The following is a 15291-nucleotide window of genomic DNA, read 5'->3' as shown; positions in this document are numbered from 1 at the left end:
TATATAAATAAACAAGAAAAAATACTTAGCTCTTTGTAGTATGCTTTATTGAGAAAAGCATAAAGTACGTAAGCAGTAGCATTGCTTCCTTCCATATGGCATCTGCAGCACATGCAATCATCAGGTACATCTCCTGAGATTAGTCATACACAATCTTAGACAGCATAGGTATTAAAATATAGATGTGTGGCAGCAGTGAGAAGAGTATATTACTATATTCCATCCCAAGTTAAGGGCTAGGTATTTCAATATTATCCTGACAAACTTCAGCTTTAAATAGATGCACAATTTTTTAAATCATATATTATCATATATTTTATTTCAGTCTTCCCCCTCCAACTCCTCCTCTCCTATTATGACTATCACTATCCATTAAATCATCTCCTCTGAAGTAACTAGACCATGACTCTGCACCACATATTCATATTCTGTGAAAACCTGCCAACATTTATTCTTACCAAGTGAACAGTACCAAGCCATTTTGTGAAGAAAACAGTCTTTGTCTTCAATATTTAGTCTTTCTTGAGTGCACCTGTTGCTAGATATGGATAACAAACACAACTCAGTGATCCACAGGTTTTTTTGGTTTGCTCATCAACTGCTATATTTTAGTTAAATGTGCCACATTTAATAGGAAACTGAAAATCCTAAATTTGTTACGAAGACATGCCTGAGGGTCAGTGGCATCTTATAGGACCTTAGTAGTGGAAACCCACAGAAACTGGATACATCTCACCTAGACGATATTTGGGAGGGATGGAGTCTGTAGATAGGAACTGGAGTAACTGAAGTTGATGCAAGGTGAGAGAGGACAGGGTAAGAAAGGTGGGCTTACGGCAATAGCAGCAAGAGAGAATGAACAGAAATGAAAGCAAGAAAATTACAGGGGTCATGGGACTCAAACCCAGATGACAGTAGATTTCACTAAGCTTTACAACTCACAGAACACTTTTTTTATATATATAGCATTAGGCTTTAACAATCTTTTTTTAGTTTGATGACAAACAAATCCCCTGACATCTTGCCTAAATCAAGACTTAGCAAGTCTTGATTGTAAAGATTAACTTTTTAAAGGACTTAGGAAAGTATTTCTCCATTTTCTGCTTTGGCTGCTCTACTTAAAAAAACGACTTTAAAATTATGTGCCATTAATATAAAACATTCAACACGTATAGCTAAAGCAAATGTAAAAAGCATTCAAAAGATTTTTTCAAGTTTTTCTCTTTAAATTAAATCCCAGTGCTGCAACACTTTTATGCTATACTTGACTGTAATTTTACCTTGAATAGTTTCAGTAATCTCCTTATCAAAATGACAGGGAGAGAAAAAAAACAGTACACTATACAGATTTCTTGATATTGGAGGTGCTGATCCTTCAGAGTCTTGGCAGACTTATGTATGAGTAGTTTTTCTCCAAGAATTGCTAAAAAAATGATAGAAGTGTCTTCACAACAAATCCTAATATATTTCGGAATACTGACTAGGGTAGCCATAGCAAAGGACTAATGTTAACTGAAGGCATTTGGAAGTCATGCTATCATAATTGAAGCACGGTCTCCAAATAAAAGAAAATCTTCCAAATATCCCAGGTGTAGTTTATGTAGATAATCTGATATTAAAACAAATTAAGACTTATTTTGTAGGGTAGATAAATAACTTCCCCCACAAAAAACCAGACAACAGCTCTTGCTTTTCCTGAATACTGCGATTCTCTAACACAGACCAATAGCTTATTTTGAATATGTTCAGTACTTTCACTACCAAACAGCTGAGAAGCAACCTCCTTAATATTACTTTATTTAGCTATAATACATTTAACTGCTTCTGTGCACTTCCTACTGGAAGCCACTGCAGACTAAAATCAACAGTTCAAGAGTTCAACTCCATTCTTGTTCTGTTTTATTGCAATGCTGTAATTCTGTAATTAAAATAAACAGGAGATTCCTGACCTTTAGAAAAAATATTTAGTGGTATGGGTGACAAAAATCAAGCCTCTGTTCTTCTGTCATATAAGCATAAGAAAGGTAAAATTAGAGCTTTAGTAGAAGAAACACCAATAAGCACTACCTACAGAATGGCACCACTTTGTTACTACCAGAAGTAAAGGTTCATTATTTTCTTTGGGTTTCTTTTTAAATAAAAAAAGTCTACCATGAGAATGCAAATACACATGAAACAAGACAGCTGGCAGACTAAACAGAAGAGCGGAAAGCAAAACACCTTGGCTATCAGGAATATCACATGCAGCACAGAATACCATTACTATTTTGCTCTGCTTGCACTTAGAAGTAGTCATGGAAATTCCTGGTTTGTTATGCATGACCTTTTAAATAATAGTACTTTTCAGAACACCTTAAAAATACTCAACAGATCCTCTTGTGATGAAATAAATATTCATCTTAATAAACAAGCTGGATTGTGCCTTTCTTAAACAGTGGATAAAGTGCTGTATACTATGAGACATCTGGGACCCAAACCACAATGCTCACCTAAAAAGCACTAAACTTTATTAAAGTAACTGCTGTCTAAAGACCAGATTTGGTTTCTCCTGGTACAGTCATGACCAACAGAAGATCACTACATTTCAAATGGTAATTCAGTAAGACCAAAAAGAGATTATGTTGCTGTTCTTCAGGAATTGTACTCTTCTGCAACGTTTGATGCAATATGAAAAAATATTCATAATTCAATGACTCAAACCTATGAGTAGGTCTGAAGCAATATAAAGTCCAAAACATGACCTTGAGTGGAGTTCATGAAAACAAGCACAATTCAGAAGACTTCAAAAAACAAGCTACAAATGCAACAAAAAAAAGGAAAAGGGGGAAAAAACCCAAACCAACTAACCAGCTATTGGCAAAAGTTGGAGTCACCCAAAAGAAGGGTGAGAAAGATTCCCCAGTTGCACCAGAGAATTCTCCTAGTGCTTTTTGGAAATCTAACAGTAGTATTTCAGAATTCAAAATTTAAAGTCCTCAAAGTAGAAGGGAAACCGTGGAAAAGATTAAATAATACTTTCACTTCTAATACTACTAAACAGGCTATATACATAAGTGGAATCATGTGCATATATCACCCATTCAATGTAAGCTCCTAGTGCAGCCTGGATCCCACCCAAGGTCTGTCCATCAGGCTAGAGTAAGTCAGTGGAGAGTCTTAAACAAAATTTTGGATTTTTCCTGGAAATAAAGATGTGTAGAAGAGTTCTTCATACAGATAGAGGCCATGGGAGCCAGACAACATTGCACTTCTGGTTTAGGATGTAATATATGTTGGTCAACAGAATTAGATGAAGCACACTGGGGAAGGAAGTAAAATAAATGTAAGATTACTTTGGAGAAGTAAAGGAACAAGATAAGGTAGGTACCAGTGCAGAATTTTGGGGAGAGAAGCCATAGTAAAGGGATATTTAGAGGAGTATTCACAGATGAGGTTCAGATTACCTCTACCACAGAGTGTCTACCAGCAACAAAATTATAGATCCCACTGCAATACTAACAAATAAACAGAAGATAAGAAGGAATGCAAGGCAATTCAAGAAACCAACACCCCGGCTTCAAAGACATTAAATAAGTGCTTGAAATAAGCGGGGTCTAAGAAAAAAGTTACTTTAAACATTTCAGTCTGCTTGTGCAATAAAAAAAAAGCTTAGTCATTAATAACTCACGTCCAATTGGATGCTCTTCCAAGCACTATACCCTTCCCTTGCTGAAGAAAAACAGACAAGGACAAAGTGAAAAAATGAGGAGTTGGGGTTTTTTTCCCCTTTTTCACACCTTTACAGAGACGTTTACAAGACCTTTATTCAAATCGTAAGTCGAGCACATCAATGCACAGTGCCATTATATTGCAGTTCTGAGACAAAGAGACCAAGTTACAGATGATCACCTTGTCCCTGTGTGAGAGACTGAAGGAGTTAATGTCTCAAACATTGTGGTGGGGCAAGCTCTGCTTAAGGACTACATAACAACAAACTCTGCCTAGCAAGGAACCATAGGTGAAAAGAAGCCCATCAGCAACAGGAGGGGGAAGGCATGCTGGAGGGTGCATAGCTCCTAGTTCTGGTGTGCTGTTCTGATGTGCTGAACGGGGCAGCTCACCATGTATGGCCAAAGATCACATCGGCAGAGAAAGGGAAGCTACTCCCCAAAGGACCACCGAGCCCACGGCCCAAAGGCTACCTAATTAGCCTAATGAGTTTGAGTGCCCACCCAAAGGAGGGGCAAGGATTTGTGATAAAAGGACACAAACTGAAGCCCCATGTGCGTGCACCCGCCAGAATTGGACCCCTCAGCTGACTGAACCAATGCTGGATCCAGAACTGGTGAAATCTTTGTCTTTTCTCTCTCTCTCTCTTTCCCTTTTCCTTTCCCGTAATCCCTACACCTCATCCCTTTAGACATAAAGCATTGACCAAGTCTGGGACTAGGAGCAGATCCAGCCGCCCCTAGGCTCCTCACTGAGAAGGAGTCTAGAAAGCAAGGGGGTCCACTCTGAACCTTTTGACTCAATGGGAGGGCTCTCCTTATTGTCTTCCCTGAACTGATCCCCAAATGAGCAAGGCCTGTAGTATATGTTTGGTGATGTATGATTAGCACATGTTACACAGTTTACTGACAGTTTCATGCCAATTTTTGTTGTGACCATACCAATTCTGGTGGTGAGCAAATAAAAATTGAGTTTTGTGAGTTAAAGGATCCCTGGTGTCGTTTCACCTTAACCCTGACTTGGGAATCAGCTAACCTGAGTCATCGTCCTGAGAAATTGGGATGTGACACCCTGAATCTTGATTTCTTGCCATGTTTTATCACATCCTTTGGATGACTTTAAAAGAGTGTTAAAATGGGATATATTTCCACCTCCAGAAACTACAGTCATGAAAGGAATAAGAAATTCTTTGCAACTCCCATATTGCAACAAGTGTCCTTCCAACATACCTCGAAACAGCTCAGAAAGTACAGAAACCTAAAAACAAGCAAAAATATCATCCAGCAAAAATTGTGTATTCCTACTGAAACAAGATACAATACGAATACAAGTAGGAAAATGCATGCAGCAATGTTTTCTGCCTTAAAACCAAACAAAAAGCCACTAAAGACATTTAGTCTGCAATACTGGAATAGTAGCAATGAACGTCACTAATGCATTCTTTGCCAACCACAACAAAATTTGGCTGTAACAAAATCTCTCCAAAAAAATTAAACAGGAATTGAAAGAACAAGAAGAGAGAGTTCTCAAAAATGCCAGAATGAAAGCAAGTAATCATTTAAAAACTGATTTCTTTCATACACATCATCTTCCATACAAAAGACATAGCTAGTACAAATCCAAAGAAGGAACTATGCTAATGTATTAGAGTTGCTGGAAAGCTGCTGTTCTGCATCAGCTGAAGCATCACACCTGTTAAACACGAAAGTCAAATGCATTCTCGAGTTCTGTATTTAGTTCCCTCACCATGCCTGATATTGCTCGGTATTGCCCTCGCTATATTTCAGGTGCTGCACAGAGATCAGAAAGAAGCAGGAAGTCACTGTGCTATACAGTTTGAAGTTGGCATGTCCCACAAAACATCACTGAACTTCCTAAAGTTAATACGTGAAATTCAGACATCTATAAAGGCAATGCACCTGAAGTCCTTGTTTCTACAAGACACTGGCCAAAACCAAGAGCTGACCTAAACTGATGTGCTCTCAAGACAGATCATCTCCGCAGTCCCTTGCCTTGTCTTTCCCATTTCACTTTTTTGTTCTGGGTTCATCTGCCACATTCCTCCTTTGTATGCACTCTCTATTTTCCAACTTTCCCTTCTCTTTTGGCAAGGACCGATTAACCAGAGGACACGCAGGCGGCTTCAGGACTCTCAGCACCAGGCAAAATGACATAGCCTCCTACACCTCACAAAGTAACTGTGCAACTGTGAAATTCCTACCATCCATCTGACATGGGATCCATTTTCCACAACCAGGATGCAGTTTTGGTTTACCCAACAGAGACAGCATCACAGTTTTGCTTGCCCTGGCCAAGAAAGGCCTGTAATACACAAACATTTAAACAGCAGGCAGGGAAGGCATCCAAATTTCTCTCAGGAGCAGATAAAAATCACCCTTTGGGGTCTTATTTGGACAGCTCAAATACAGTGCAAATGCGGCCAAAACCCAAGAAAAGGAGAGAAATCTCTAACCATTCAGCACAGGAATTCATAAAGACATCAGCATCTGACTACGCATAAATGAGAATGATTTGAGAGAGGGAAAAATTACAATGTTGTATTTGCTGATGAAATCCTTAACATGATAATTACCATGAATAATATGAATACATTACATGAACAATTTCATTATATAACATTCTGTTCATAAAATAATTGATGTCTTTTTTCATTTTTTTTATGTTACTGAAGCCATCAGGCACCTCGGCATGGGGCTATCTCCTAAAGTAACTCTTGTAGATCTGTGCAAGGTACACTCCACGGTCACACTCATTTTTCTGCCGACACGTGTTCAGATCGCTGGAACTGTATCTCACAGCTTAGTTTTAAACTGATTCTGTTTTTCTTATTCCAAAGTAAAACCGCTGGAATCTTATACACTGCTGGCTGCCTACGTTCTCCATCTGAAGTGTGCTGTGTGTTGTGTCTCTTATCTCTCCCTCTGCTGCTATTCCTTGCTCTTTGGGTGCGCCCTTTGGAAAGAAAGCCCTACTAAAGAATTTAGTACCATTGTGATACTGAAAGGAAACCTCAAGACACAGAACTCCTAATCATCACGGATTATTCCTATATAATACCCTGAGTAGAATTCCGCCCCCCTTTAAATTTCCTCTGAAATTTGGGGATGAAACAGGAAATTCCATTAAACACAATTAGCATGGTAACAAAATATGCCTGCATCTTTCTAGTGTGGGTTATTTTCAGCTTTTTTGTACGCTTACTTTTCTGCTTAATTTCTTGTTCCGTTTTGTATGCAACTATTGAACTACTTTTCCTGTTTTCTAACGCAATCATAGTTAAAGTTACTTCCATATAAGCTAATAAAAGTGCATCTCCTCTGAAAATTTGTGAAAAAAAGTCTACAGATTTTCTAAAATGTATCAGTTTGGTTTTAAATTGTCATGGCAACACTGACATCTTCAACTTTAAATGACAGAGTTAATATTTGTGGAATGTTGTACTCATATTTTGGGAAGCTGCAATAAAGAAGAATAAACTATTATTTTAGAATATAAACCTGAGTGATGTATGAATACATCTCATCACATTTAAGTTTATTCAGCATTTAGTACCTATTGTTTACAACAAAATCACCTCAGAAAACAGTCTTTCTGATAGCAAATAGCATTTGCTTAAGCCAAATCAAGGCAGAATTTTGTCATGTTAACTTTATTACCACTCCAATCTCCCTAAGAGCACAGACGTCTGAATGTGTAGGTTTAATTCAACATACAATTCAGCATAAAGGCATTTCTCAAACTTATCATCCCAGTGAAATAAATAGTATTTTAAACACATAGCGTCAAAGGATTTTAACATATCAATGCACAGAATGCTTTTGAGGCCTGTGTCACTGACAGGAAAATATTATGAATCATGTTGATACACAAGGTAGTTCAGGACTACCTTCAAGCAGAAGTCAAGCAATAAACAGACAGCAGAGTACTGCTCAATGGTTTGGGACCAAGCTCCTTTTTGTTTCAGTTATTTGACATGAAAACTGTAGATTTTGCTATAATTGGTTATTACGACAGATAAAAACTTTATATGCGAGTCAATGAAATGAAATGTAACCCAAACAAAATACCTTCAGCCACAGAATTCTGCTATTAAAAGTGTGATTAGCATTTTAGTTTACAGTTATCCCTGGCCATAAGTTTAATGCCTAGAAAAGACTGTCCTGCACAAGTCTTCACTTGCAACACATCTAGTAATTTTAACATAATTCAGGAAGAATGCCAAATGCTCACGCAGTCATTTAATATGGGCTGCATCTAAAAAGTTCCTCCTGTTCCCAGGCTTTCTTTCCTAATCCAGCTGTCACTGCTGTTGCTTTGTTTGCACATGCAGAAACAGCTTTAACTTTGTGTCCACACAATATACACAGAATGTTTAGCGCATTGAACCGAAATGTAGTGCAACGCAGAACAAGGTGTTTGAAATTATTTTCTCTTGGGTTTTCATATTATTTTTTTTTACAGCAAACCATGCACATGCTTAGATCTTTAAGTAAATGTAGAAAGCAACAGTGCACCAGAGCTTTGTTAGAGTTTTACCATGTCTATTAAATACTGTGCTAGAATGTCTTCACCATATGAAGAAAGAAAGGTTTATTACATAACAGTAGCAGCAGCAACAACTTGCATTTTTCACTTTAGCTTTTAAAATGTTTCTAGGCCATTTTTTTGGTTTATGGTGATGGAAATGCGAAGATGTTCAACAGGTAGGTTTGCACAGCAAGTAAAAATGATAAGGCTGAAAGCAATTTTCCATTTTACAGACTTCAGAACCAAGGAAAGGCAACATGCAAATTCCCGTTTTGCAAACCTGTAATACCAGCATACCTCTTCAGTAAACCCATAAATGAAGGTCAGCATTACTAATGTAGTTCTGTATTTTTCACTGCTTAAATTTGTGTCATGGATTACTGCAGAGATTTTTAAATAAAATGAGTTTATGGACAAAATTTAAATGGCCTGATGAACAACACAAATTATTCTCACTTTCTTTTAGTAAAACACAATAAAAAAGAAAAAAAAAAGACTTAGGAGAATTTATGCATACAAATAGAAGGTAATTTCTATTGAGGTAATGTTCTAGAAATCAGTCTCTATACACCCACAACCATCTATTGACATAAGTGAAAGGATTATGTAAGTCTTAGCAGCATGAATTTGGGAAAATGGAACTACTTAGAACAGTCAAGGGCAGAAGGAACTACACACAGAGTACTTAAAGCTATCAGTAGTGAAAACCTAAGACTTCACACATATTTTGTACTCTATACTGACAGGGGGGGGAAAAAAAATCAGTTTTCAAATATTTTGTTGACTTTTTTGTATCCTATAATCATGCTTCTGTAGCATTGAGAACCCCATCTGCTTTTGAAGCTGAAGAAAGTAAAAATTAGAAATACAGTAACTTCAAACAGTTTTTTTTTTCTTTAGGTGTAATGGTGAAATATGAAAGAATCAGACTTTAAGGCTGCTTTTTTCTGTATATCAAAAAGATTAGTGTTGAGTTTTTAATTTTGTTTAAAAAAAGCTTTTTCACCACTGAAAATTAAAGATTTGGGGCTTTTTCCTGATATTTATAAATTTGACATAACAGCATGCATGGGACAACTGTGGGAGAGGCTGTATTTCAAACTGAGATAACTGATGTCCACATCAACCTGCTTCAAACAGAAGCCAAAAAGTAACAGGAAATAAGAGCCTCAAGTACAACAAGGTTATATTAGAACCATGACTAGAAAAAGAAGAATGGTCAAGAAGGGAATGATAAATCAGAATTTGCTTTTTATCTAAATTTAAAACATAGGCTCAACAGGTGAACAAATAGCAAGTAGATGGCATATTCGCTCCACCTAATCTCATGGAGCTCTTAAGAAAAGGAAACTTGTACACATGGGAAAAAGACTTGTAAGGACAAGTATGGCTTGACCACATCCGATGTTTAGTCTGTGAATCTGAGTGGGAGTCAGGCATGAGGTAACGTTATCTAGACCTTCATTTGCCAATGGGATTAGCCAGAGGTTTCATGGATAGAGATTTTGGGTCTACGTACTGACATTTCTTCGAAGTCCCTTTTAAGAAAGTAAATCCTTTTATGAATTGTATCTTTCAAAATCCCCTACTCCCTTTACAAAACTGCAATTATGTAATTATCTTCAGAGATTTGGAACAACTAGCCTGTATATAATTTGAAATACCATTAAACCACTGAATATTGGGAAAGTAACATTCATGTGGAGCAGAGCGTTCAGCTGTGTAAAAGCTGGAAAATATGCTGGTCTTTCTCATTCTGTTCCCATTCGTGAGAGCAGTGCCCATTTCCTCCATCCTCAACAGCCATGTGGCTGGAATTTTCTTTTTGGCATAGTCTGGGAAAGTGATAAAAGCCCTGGGAAAATCCACGAAGGAAATAATGGTGCTGTAGTCTATATGCTTAGCGGTAACCACAGCTGGCCACAGCCACAACTGCATGGGGAATTACACTGCTGGCTGGTCCAACACGTCACGCAAGTAGGAGCAAACACACTGCCAAGACTGGGGGGATAAAGACAGGGAGGGTTTAGGCTCCTCTGTTCACATTGGTAAATTCACATCGGATTAAAGGTGGCAATAAGGGTGATCAACTGCATAACCAAAGAGTTGTAAGGACTGGAGAGCCACCTTGCTGCCAGACACTGAACATTCACTGAACTGAATATGATTATAGACAATATGGAAAAATATAATCTGACCGTAAGATAGAAGCACTAAACAAACAAACAAAAAAACCTAGACATATTTGGCTATATTATCGTAGCAGCAGCTCCTTAAATTTGTAGTCTAACTTTTCTTTTTACTTGGCTGAGCAGCCAGAAATTTTAAGACAACTAACACATGCAACAGATTAAAAAAAAAAAAAAAAAATCATTATTTTTGGTAATTCAAACGAATTTTGGTTTGTTTGTTTGTTTGGGTTTTTTTCATTCAGCTGAAAAGAGGCATCCAGCTGAACCTAAGGATGAGCCACCCGTCAAACATCTGTTTTCCCACAAATTATGTTGGCATCAGATTTGACATTAGAACTTATGGAAGCAAAACCACCACTGTAATGAGAAGCAATTGTGCAACAGAGATCCTTATAGGAAGGTTGTGGTAAAAATATATCCTATATTTCATTCTTTAAAAGCAACTGCCTTGTCTGCAGTGGATAACTTCTTCTATCCCAGTAGCCACTCCTAGAATATCACAATAATCATTCAACAAAGGCAGTTCAGACTGATAAGATGAATAAAATTATTCAACAGAATTTAAGGGATAGGATGTCCTTTCTCCCATCCTAGGTAGGGTATCATTTATAGACTTTCAGCAGTTTCCTCCCACTGCTCTTCTGAAAGATGACAGATTCATTTTGTGGATATTTTTTCCACTTCTCAAATGAAGGCACAAAGAGAAAGTAACTTGTATGCATCAAATTTGTGTACTATGTTATCAAACTAAAACTGACAAAAGAGGTGTGGTTGCTAGACTTCCTGCTGGACATAAAACACTTTGCTGAATCCACTTAGGAGAGATGCAAGATTTTTGAAGATTGTCTAACTGAGGCCCAGATCATAATACAGATACTCTCTGTAGTATAGGTTTATAAAGTACATAAAGAAACCACCTAGAATATCTGTGATCACCCCCAAATTTTTCAGACTGTTGAGCTAATACTGATCCTGTAATGCTGTGCACAAGAATGCATTCTGAAGACATGGAAAATTCAGGATGCCTAAGAGCCAGTTTCTTAACTAAGGATCAAGAAACAATCACCATCTGGGGAAGACCATCACATTTTGTGGTGACAAGAGCTGGGAATCACCTGTACAGAAACTATCAAAAGCATTTCGTATTTTAACAGAGAAGAACTGACATCTATGATGCTTCTTTCTATGAAAGCCAGACAAAAATACCTTCAAAACCTAGATGTGACATTGCATGGTGTTGCAAATATTCTGGTAAAGAAATCAGAATTTAATCACATAGAAGAGTTAGGTTTGATTAAGAAGTAAGATTGTGAAGCATAATGTATAGGATTGTTAAGTTTGAAATGTAGCCATAGAAACTTTAGGAACTGTGTTATGTGTGACTATAGGAACCTTAACATTGTTAAAGTTTGAAAGAGCTAGCCACAGAAACCTCACCAGGAAGTTACTGGTTTTTCTACGTTTTGTTTCAAGAAACTAAGGAAACCGTCATGGACACCAGTTTGCTGCTTGGAAACCCCCTTACCCTTCCCAACTTAATTTGAGTATTGAAGATTCCAATCAGTAGAGCTAAGTGTAACTGACCAATGATTGGTTTTTAAATAAGAATATTGATAATGTTATATAATCAAAGGACCATTCATTATAAAGTTTAAGAGTGAGCATAGTATGCATTTTTATGTAGAGAGCTTATGTAACAATGACCTGACAGAAAAAGTCTATAAACACTGATGGATTTTGATACTAAGTTGGACATGCCTTTGGAGGAGCGATCCCCCATGTCCCCAGCGCTGCAATAAACGAAGTGCCTGCTTCTTAACTTCTCATTGTTGTTAAGGAGTTTTATTCCGGATTTTGGTAACAATGGGACTGGAGGACTTCAGTACCATGAATTAAAATTTGGACAACTAAAAATCCATTGCAACAGTAATGGACAAAAACATCTACCTTGAGCACATGCTCCAGCACACTTAGCTAGTAAATAAATGATATAGCTCAGTCTTAAAAGATTAGTCAAGACCTAGCTATTCATTCAAGAAACTTGTTCTAATAAAATAATGTGATGTAGTGCATTTTTGCCTAGTAGCAAAAAAGAAACACAGTACATAGCATCTGACCCAAAGCTTACTGAAGTCAGTAGGAACTTCAGAGCCTTCCCAAACGAAAATAAAGCAGTTGCGTAAGCCAGGAAACACAACACATTCTTGTAACATTATTAAGACATTTTATCCTTAAACATAAAAAAGAAAAAAAAAAGAAGCCTTTAAATTGAAACATAAACTCTGCCACTCACTCTTAACCCAATGTGATCATTTTATGTTGCAAAATCAATCTCCAGCAATGGCTAAAACCTATGAGGAAAAGCATAAACAAAGCACGCAGAACTGACAGTTCTACTACGCATTTGCAGCTCTCAGCATTTCACTGTGGAAATCCTGAGCCAACAGCCTATCTAGATCTCCCTATTTAATATCTACCCATGCAACTGTACTTCAGAGTCGCTGCATCTTTTTTTCTCCCACTCACAGTTAAGGCCTCCACAGCATCTCATGCGCTACAGCGCAAGTACTACAATTTCCTTCTTCACTGAAAAAAAAAAAAACCCAAACACCAAAACCCTCCTTCACGCTAAATTCTGCTCTGTGACCACTTCACATATGAGAAAAAACCAGTTATTTTCTATTGAACTTATATGCTAATTGTGTGTTCTAGTCTACCAGCTACCTTTTCTCCCCCACAGGCTGAAGAAATTTTGCTTACTTAGGTTTTCTTCAGACGGCCACCATTCTGTGCCTTTGATCACAGGGTATGCTTTACGAGCTTGGGTAGCATTAAAGCTAAGGGTGCACCATGGGTGCACTATAGTAGCCTTACATGTTTTAAATTGGTCCTAAATTCCCTTTTTTCACAATCTCCAAAATTCTGTTTCTTTTTTTAATCACACCAGCACTAAGATGATGTTTGCAGACTCGCAATGACTCTCAAATCAAGCAGAAACAGCCTCATCTAGTATATGCGCAATTATGGCTTCACTCAGCTTCACGATTACCATCATTTTACATTCATCAACCCTGACTTTCATCTGAATTTATTGCCTCAGTACCTGTGATGGGATCTCTTTCTCCTTATTTGAGAGGTCTACAGCATAATCTCCTGTGTCTGAGATAGACATCTTAATTCCTTTTATACCCATAATGTCTTTCAGACGGCATTCAAAATAGGACAGATGACTCACACCACTAAAATACGTACGTGTCTCCAGCGACTATCTAAAGTGAATCTTAAGAATCAGTTCAGCTATAAGTTTGACAATGTTAGAAAAATCCCAGCTTTGTAATTTGAAATTCTACAATTTACAGTGACCTCTATTTTTGACAGCCCTGAATAATTATGTAACAATAACAAATTGTCGGGTCATAAAGTATCCCTTACTCCAGATGGTTTATGTATGTGTTGAAAAGAAGAGATTCCTGATGAATCCACTGGTAACCTCCTATTATAATAAAAAATAACGATTTACTCCTGCCCTCTGTTTCGATTTTAAAGATTACCATTATACTTGCCATCTTCTGTTCCTCAGGATGAATAACTACACTGAGCAGTTCATAGTTCAGCATGCCACACTTGACTTCTTTTGGACCACTTCAATGAGGACCATTCAGTTTTAGTCATTTGTTACTATTCACCTAAAATCCAAGTTTCTTCTTAAAATAATGGATTTCTATAAATTGAAGCTAAAATTCATTTTACTGACACTGTTAACTTGAGACAGTTTTTCACTTATTCCCTGTAAATAACGGCTCATGCAAAAGAATCACTCTGACCTCATTTATAGAGGATATTAATGCAAATAGTTCATTAGTGCTTCCGGCATGCACTAATCTTTCCTAAATGCTCTAATTATACCTTGATCATGTTTTTTCAACACCACACGCCTGCAGTCTTCTTGCTTCCAATGAGTTTAATTCCTGGTTTTATGCTTTTAGCAAACTCAAAATAATTACTTAAAGTAATTCCCTCAAGATAATTTTTCAATCTTTCTTATCAAAGCTTACTTCTAAGCCTGCTAGGCTCTCACTCTTTTCCATTCTCCTTAGTGGGACATGACAAGTACTTTTTAAATAATGGTTGGGTTCTGGATTTGATTTTTCTTTTAACCTCCAGAAGCTCTTTAGTCTTCTATTTACCCACCCTTGGATTTATTTTTAAATAAAAACAATTAAATAAAGTTTTATCCCATTTTTGGAGGGTGTTCACTCCCTTAGAATGTTTTCACCAGTGGCATACATGTGCAATCAGCTCCGAGTAGAGGAGAGTCCCTCATAACCTGCAAGCATTTTCTCTTTATGTACTCATTTTAAACTCTCACTAAATAGACTCCACAATTCTTCATAATTGCCTCTTTATAGAAGTTAAACACTATATTGCATTTTCCTCTAGTACATGGATGCAGAAGTTCAGTTGCCAAAGTTCATCCTCATTTCTACAGAATTGTTATTTTTAAAACAGCTTGTCCTGGTTTCAGCTGGGATAGAGTTAACTGTCTTCCTAGTAGCTGGTACAGTGCTATGTTTTGAGTTCAGTATGAGAAGAATGTTGATAACACTGATGTTTTCAGTTGTTGCTAAGTAGCATTTAGTCTAAAGTCAAGGATTTTTCAGCTTCTCATCCCCAGCCAGCAAGAAAGCTGGAGGGGCACAAGAAGTTGGCACAAGACACAGCCAGGACAGCTGACCCAAACTGGCCAACGGGGCATTCCATACCATGTGATGTCATGCCCAGTATATAAACTGGGGGGAGTGGGGGGATCGCCGCTCGGGGAACTAACTGGGCGTCGATCAGT

General features: G+C 37.4%; 1 protein-coding gene across 4 annotated transcripts in view; it reads right to left on the bottom strand.

Annotated features, from left to right (window-relative positions):
• Positions 1 to 15291, bottom strand: part of CWF19L2 (CWF19 like cell cycle control factor 2) — a 94152-nt gene that overhangs the window by 16119 nt on the left and 62742 nt on the right. The window lies entirely within an intron of this gene.

This window comes from Aquila chrysaetos, chromosome 19, assembly GCF_900496995.4.
Source record: "Aquila chrysaetos chrysaetos chromosome 19, bAquChr1.4, whole genome shotgun sequence".
Classification (NCBI taxonomy): Eukaryota; Metazoa; Chordata; class Aves; order Accipitriformes; family Accipitridae; genus Aquila; species Aquila chrysaetos.
Note: the sequence above shows the minus strand (reverse complement) of the source record. Positions and strands in the feature narration are given on the sequence as shown.